Below are 7557 nucleotides of genomic sequence, written 5' to 3'. Positions count from 1 at the left end.
ACCCCCACACAATTTATTGGATGAGGCTGAATTTAGGTCTCTCAATACGCTTCCAGCCGATCTCATAATGAGGAGTCTCTTCCAACCTACTAGGTGCTATTGAAAACCACTTCTTGGTTTGTTGAGTCTTCATATCTTCTCTGTTTCTGTCTTTCCTACTTTCTTCGCTTGAAACTTTTTCTTATTTGTATGACGTCATACCACCTTCTTCTACTTGATGTCTTCTTGGTCGAAATAATAACGTTTCAAGTTTCTAACGTGGACAACAAGGTTAGTCCGCATCCATAAGAGCAATTGGATTCTATATGATGTCTTCATAATCTTATGGTTAACTTTAACTAGTTCATAATATTTTCACACCAGTCTTTGGTTTTTGTTGCTTTGAACTCGAAGTTGATCTGACCTTAACTTATATGAACTCTTTATTTTTCTTGAAATTATTGTGGTTGGCGCTTCCAACTGACCCTTCTCTTCATCCGTCTAGATGGTATTTCTGTGTGAACATGTGTTGCTTCAGTGGTTTATTTTTTTTCTCTCTTATTCAGTATCTGAGCTTGTTTTTGTCTCTCCTGGTGGGGATAAATCCATTATCTGACCTTGTTTTGCGTCGTGGTGTTTATGTAGTGGCAACAAGGTTTCTATTGAGGTTGGCTCACTCGAGCTCCCACTTTCAATTACAACAATAGCAGCAAGCATAGATTCATCATGGCTATAATTCTTTCTCAACTGTAGTATCGACATCTTTTTCAACCCTCTTTGTTGATGGATGTTTTTCTGAATGATCGTCGGGTTAGACTCCGTTACTACTAGACATTTTGCTAGGGGCATGTAAATGACTTTGTGTTTCAGCAGGACGTTCATTCCTGACACGACGTCGAAGTCATCCATTTAAACTATCACTAAACAATTTGCCTAGTCCAAGGCTCCAGCTTGATTAGAGTGTTGGATTTGTATAGCAACCCTAGAGAGGGGGTGTATAGGGTTTTAACGATAAAAGTGTTTAAACTTGATTAATTTTTCTAATGATGAAACTTTTTTTTACAAATAAGTAGAAGATGATAATTACTAGAACAAAACAATTCAAGTCAAAACAATAATCAAGTAGAACATGCAATAAATCACAATAATAGTTTTGAAATTAAATAGAAAAGAATTAGAGAAAATGACACCGTCGTTTTATAGTGGTTCGGTCAAACTCAACCTACTCCACTCCCCAAGCGTCTCTTGGGAATTTGAATAAAGAACTTTCTCGACTCTTTACACGGATCAGAGTCAAACCGCTACACCGCGGCGAAAATTCAGTCAATTCCTTGAGAGCTGCTCCTTCCCTTCCTCGGTAAAGCAGCTTCGATTCCCTCTTTTTACGAGTTCAAGAGCAAACTCAATTCTTTCCACGACGCAGGATCAAACCGATACAAATATTTGAGTTTGAAAGTAACACACCACAACTCTCTGAAAGAGAAGATTTACAATTTGGAACACTCACAACTATTTTCTAACAATACAATAATAATCCCTCTCAACAATAAGATGAAGAGAAATAAACTTGTAAGCTTGGAGAGAGCAACAAACAATGGAGACTTTGAACAAATGAGGATTGGAGAATTTATGGAAGTTATGTGTTTAAAATGTGGGGAAGTTGATGAGTTTATATAGAGAAGAAAAGTGGAAAAATGGAGGAATTAATATTGACCATTGGATTGTGTTGGAATAATGGAAGGTGGAGATTAAAAATAAATAAATAAGAAAATTTTCCAAATTCATTTATTTAAAATTTTTAATATAATAATAATATAATATAATAATAATAAAAACCATGTGAGTAACTACCAAAATTTTAAAATATAGTAATTTAATAACATAATATAGTAATAGTAAAAATTGATGTAACGGTTAGATTCAAATTTATATTTTGGAAAAATAATTTTATTTAGAAATATAATAATAAGAAAAACTCCACCATTTGTTACTCTTCCAAAATTATAAATATCATACTTTGATATATTTTGATTTGTCAATCATTTTAATTTTGCTGCCACATCATCACGTCGGGTATGTTGTCTCGACTGTAATTTCTTCGTTTTAGCTCTTATTTGAGTAATTGAAAAGTCGTTGAAATCGTTATTCCCAACCTTATACTGTGGACATTTCAAAATATTTAATATAGTTAATAATTAAAAGTAGGTTTGTTATCATCAAAACATCAATCAATTAATTGTTTGAAATTAATTAAAGTGAGATCAACCGCCAAAAAGAACATAGAGTTCTTATTGTGACTCTTAAGACAGGTAAAGCTTCCAATTTGACGGCGTTCATCTTTTCTGTATCTTGATGCCAAAGGATGTTAAAATATTTTGCATCAGTCTCCATCATGAGTTGTGGGTGGCTCTAGAGTTGACAATGGTGTTCCTTACTACTTTGTGCTTTATCCAGACCTCGACATACATAATATTTATATATTTATTTAACTATAACACATATAGTCCATGGAAGAATTGTAACTCTTATGCTCATTAATATTATAATGCCTACTACCTAAATTATAACCTAAAGTTGATAATTGATGTCCAATTAACCAACTCTAAATTTGTAATCATTGTGTAGTGATTGAAATTACAATGGAAGTAGTTTAAACTCCTAGTACCTTAACTCTATGTTATTGTCAACTTGAATGATGTGTAGGATATATTCTTGATTAACTTTAATATTTCATATTAAATTAAGCTTTTTTAAAAATCACAATTAGCCAACAACAAAGATGAACTTGGGTCTGTTTATTATTTTAGAGAAATTAATTCCAACCTATTCTAATGGACAAACGCTTTATTAGACTCTATTGTAAGATTTCACTTCATCAATTTAAATAGAGTTCAACTACAATTGTAAATATCAAATTCTTAAGTATTCATGAATAAAATCGGCCTAACAATGTCTCTTGGAACTATTTACCAAAGGTGTTAGAATGAGCAGTGTGGAAAGGTTGCGTGTAGGATATATTCTTGATTTACCTTAATATTTCATTCCAAATTAAGCTTTTTTAAAAATCACAATTAGACAACAATAAAGATGAACTTGGGTCTGTTTATTATTTTAAAGAATTTAATTCCAACCTTTTCTAATGGACAAACGCTTTATTAGACTCTATTGTAAGATTTCACTTCATCAATTTAAGTAGCGTTCAACTACAACGGTAAATATCAAATTCTTAAGTATTCATGAACAAAATCGGCCTAACAATGTCTCTTGGAACGATGTCCATGACTCTTGTTATTTTCTTCCACTACAAACCTTCTAGCCTCTTGCACTTTTTTTGTCATTGACATCTTTAATTGAAATTAGAATTGAAGGAAACACTTCTCCACAACTCATTATGGAACACCTTTGATAGATAGTTTCAACAGATTTACTTTGCCCAGGAATACTTTAAAATTCGATATTTATAGTGAACGATACTTAAATTGATGAAGTGAAATCTTGCAACAGAGTTAATAAATCGTTTGTCTATTAGAAGAGAGCTTGAAATTAAATTCTTTATAGTTGGGATAAAGGATGTTTTAGTCAAACCAAGTATACTTTTTAGTTTTAAAATAAATTAATTTTTTAGTTTAAAATAAATTGATTTTTTAGTTTTAATTTTATTCCGGATAAATTAATTTTGATGTGTGTTATGTATTTTAATAAAATTAATATCAACTTAAGCAACAAAAATTTGTATTTTTTAAAAAATTATAAGCGAAATTAATAAAAATACCATTGAACTTTGAACTTTATCCAAAAAAATACTCATAATTTTTTTTTTTTTTTAAATACGGTTGAATTTTCAAAAAAACAAAAAAAGCTTCAAAACTACTTTTTTAACTTTCAAAAATGGTTTAAAAAAAGAATGATGGAGAGAATTGTGTTCATGAGGAGAAAATTGAACGTTATTTTAGGGGATGGTTTTCAAGATCTGTATAAGATCCTGAAAACATATCAAGAAGTAATATCCTAGCTTAAGCACGCGATTAAGAACCTACTAGTAGGCTACTTACTAAGTTTTACTCACTCCATGTTTATCATTTTTTTTCAAGTAACTAAGAGTTGGTCGTGGATGAGAGCGGACTTTGGAGTGTGAGCCTTGGACTAACCTTTGTTTTTAATCTAGTATTTTTTGTTCTTTTGAGTCTGCTTCTTATTTTGTGTTTGTAACGAGTATGTATATGTAACACCCAAAAATGAAGGAAATTAGCTCCCATAAGAATAAGCCACTCATGAAATACATAAAGTATAGAAAGGAAAAAAATTAAAGGCAAGGAGGGACTTGGTCAAGTGAGTATGCTAACAAGTGATTTAAGGAGTTAAAAGGCCTTTTGAAAAAGGATTGGAAAGGAAAAAGTAAATGAAAAGGGAAAAAATGTCATTTTATCAATTATCAAAAATCTTTCAGAATTTGTAATTCAGAAGGAATCTCAAGATTCAAAATAAGGGGGAAATGATAAAAAAGGGATGAGGAATTTGTAGAAAAATTATGAATTTTTTTGAGAAAAATAATAATAAAATATTCAGAAAGTAGAAAATTACCAAAATACCCCTGGAAGAATGGATAATTACAGAGATGTCACTATAATTAGAATCAGAGCATCTACCGTGACCATTTGAGAAAAATCCTTCGAACTCAAATCTCAACCGTCGGATCTCCTCCAAAATTTGATATGATCTAGAACGAACACGCACGGATCATCACATCCAACGACTAGTATTCAAAGCCTAAGTCGGTAAGGCGAATATCAGAGTTGATATCTCCGAAAAATTATCTAGAAAGTTCAATCTCTAAATAATGAAGATTCTGGAGCTCTCAAGTTCGGTTTAAGATTCTCCTATAAAGTCTGAAGTTGGAGCAACACTATGGAATAAGAATCGAGAAAGGTCGATCCTCCAATCATAGGCAATAAGTGTTTAGATTATGGGTCTCCTACTCTCAGATTTCTTCCAAATTTGAGGGCAATCCTACACCATTTCTCTTCAAACTTCTAAATAATGAAGAATATGGAGCTCTTAATGTCGGTTTAAGCTCCTCCTATAAAGTCTGAAGTATGAGCAACAATACAAAATAAGAATTGTGAAAGGTTGATCCCCCAATCGAAGGCAATAAGCGTTTAGATTATGGGTCTTTTACTCTAGGATTTCATCCAAATTCCAGAGCAATCCTCCATCATTTCTCTTCAAACTTCTAAATAACGAAGATTCTAGAGCTCTCAATGTTGGTTTAAGCTCCTCCTATAAATTCTGAAGTAGGAGCAACAATATGAAATACGAATCGAGAAAGGTCGATCCCCCGATCAAATGCAATAAGCATTTAGATTATGGGTCTCCTACTCTCAGATTTCTTCCAAATTCGAGAGCAATCCTCCATCATTTCAGAGGAAGAAGTTGAGTAACCTTGATGAAGGAATCGAGTGCTGAAACGTTGTAGAACCAGCTACCGACGAGATTAAAAATCTGGCGTTTAGAGTGAGTTGCATACCGAGAACGATTTCTGGAAATTAAGGTTCTAAACTTAAAGACGTTCCTCCAATCCAATTTCTTTAGCCTGAAGAAAGGATATGGAAGTGGTTCAATGAAGAAATAGGGCCTTGAAACCCCTAGAATCGGCTACCCAATAAGAAATCATTTGTTTTATCTCTAGCGATAAATTAGATATTGGATGAACTTTGGAAGCGAATATCTTAGGCTACGATCCACAAGAAGATATCAAATAAATCCCTAGCCCTTTCTTGTAACATCCATCTTTAAGTTTCACGAAGAAATCGAGGAGAAAAATGCTATAAATGTGGCTGTACAGGCCGAGTTTCAGATGGTGGCGAGGCGAAAAATGCGCATCTTCTACCTGTTCAGAGGAAGAAAACGATGATACGGCCAGTTCAACTGAACTGTCCAAGTCAACTCAAAATTTGATATTTTCTCTGGTTTTCTCAATTTTAACCCCATTTTAGACCGATTCTCAAGAAAAACATTATGGTTTCATAAACTAGATACAATAAGGAGTATGTGGAAGGAAATTTGAAGTAATTCAGATACTTGAAGCTCAAGAATGGAGGTCCCAAACGTTGACGACGAGGTAAGTAGCCCCCTTAGACTCTTTGTTAATAAATACCTGTAGAATTCATTTGGATTTTCATATGAACCCTAAACCAAGTATGAATTAAGGATATATGAAAGAAAAACCCAAAGAACCGTGAGTTAAGACCCTGAACCGATCAAATAGTTCTAGATTTAAGTAACATTAAAATAACCTACTATATGAGCTCTGTTGCCTATCATATTTTAATACTGAGCATATTATAGCATGTTGAGGTTAGATATGAAATTTGGTGGTCATTGGATAAGGATAAGTAGGTAAACCAAGAAACAATGTAAAATGACTATAATGCCCCTAAGGTAATTTACCTTCGTTTTAATGACCTAGATGACCTTCAAATGCTATGAAACACATCAGTAGATCTTATTTTATGAAATGTTGTATGAATCCTTATCTCGAGAGGTTATAAAAGGTAATGAAGTTTGGGAGTTATTCGAAACCAAGATATGGGAGAAAATGCTCATCATGATCCATATGACTTTACATTGTAGTATATAACTAAAGTGGTATCCATGAATCCTTATCTCGAGAGGTTATAAAAGGTAATGAAGTTTGGGAGTTATTTGAAACCAAGATATGGGAGAAAATGCTCATCATGATCCATATGACTTTACATTATAGTATATAACTAAAGTGGTATCCATGAAATAATAGCTTCCCCACATGTACCCTTGGTCTCTAGTAGATACTATGTGCACAATATCATGGTGGGCTATTCCTAAGAACTTATAAGTTCCAAGCTTGACCGAAGACGTTATGCATAAACCTAAGATCACCAAGAATCCAAGAAAACACCTAGGTTAATGCAAATATCATGCTTAACAAGTTGCTAGGGTCCATGCCTGAAGTAACCATTATCTCAATTATTATCTCCCTTACCTAAATGAGATGCCCTGCACCACAATTTGCTGAAATCATGCTATTCCTCCAGTAAATTTGTGTTTTCGCATCGAATGCTAAGTAACACCCTTTTTAAAAATGTCTTAGGTTGTCGTTACTTATTTTGGGATTTTGCATCAAGGTGATTTCTTAAAGGTCCTACCGGGAGTTGAACCCAGGTCGTTGGATTCAAAGTCCAAAGTGCTAACCACTACACCATAGAACCCCTTGTAAAATTTTGTTTTGGAATGGTTTTCCTATTTTATGCAGATTCCACAAGAAGAGAGATCCTATCACGAGTCAAACTCAAGTTATTGAATTCAAAGTTCTAGAGCTATTTTATCTAACTCGTTGTAATCTTGAGCACCTTTAGAGTGGTTGCAGAAGTAACCCTCCAGTGTTGATTGAAGCTCGTAGAGAACATCAAATTTTATATATTTCTTATAGTTAATTTATATATTGTTGTATATTACAAACAAATTGAAATAATACTTTACATCCCGGTCTTTCTTTCTTCCATGCAAAACTTAACATGAAAACTATATTATTTCAATATTCCT

General features: G+C 33.0%; 1 non-coding gene across 1 annotated transcript; it reads right to left on the bottom strand.

Moving 5' to 3' along the window:
• Positions 1–7151: 7151 nt before the first annotated feature.
• TRNAQ-UUG lies at positions 7152–7223 on the bottom strand. Its single transcript has one exon. It is a non-coding gene; the product is annotated as a tRNA-Gln (tRNA).
• Between the last annotated feature and the right edge of the window lie 334 nt (positions 7224–7557).

Source organism: Cucurbita maxima, unplaced genomic scaffold (assembly GCF_002738345.1).
Source record: "Cucurbita maxima cultivar Rimu unplaced genomic scaffold, Cmax_1.0 Cma_Scf00172, whole genome shotgun sequence".
Lineage (NCBI taxonomy): Eukaryota > Viridiplantae > Streptophyta > Magnoliopsida > Cucurbitales > Cucurbitaceae > Cucurbita > Cucurbita maxima.
Note: the sequence above shows the minus strand (reverse complement) of the source record. Positions and strands in the feature narration are given on the sequence as shown.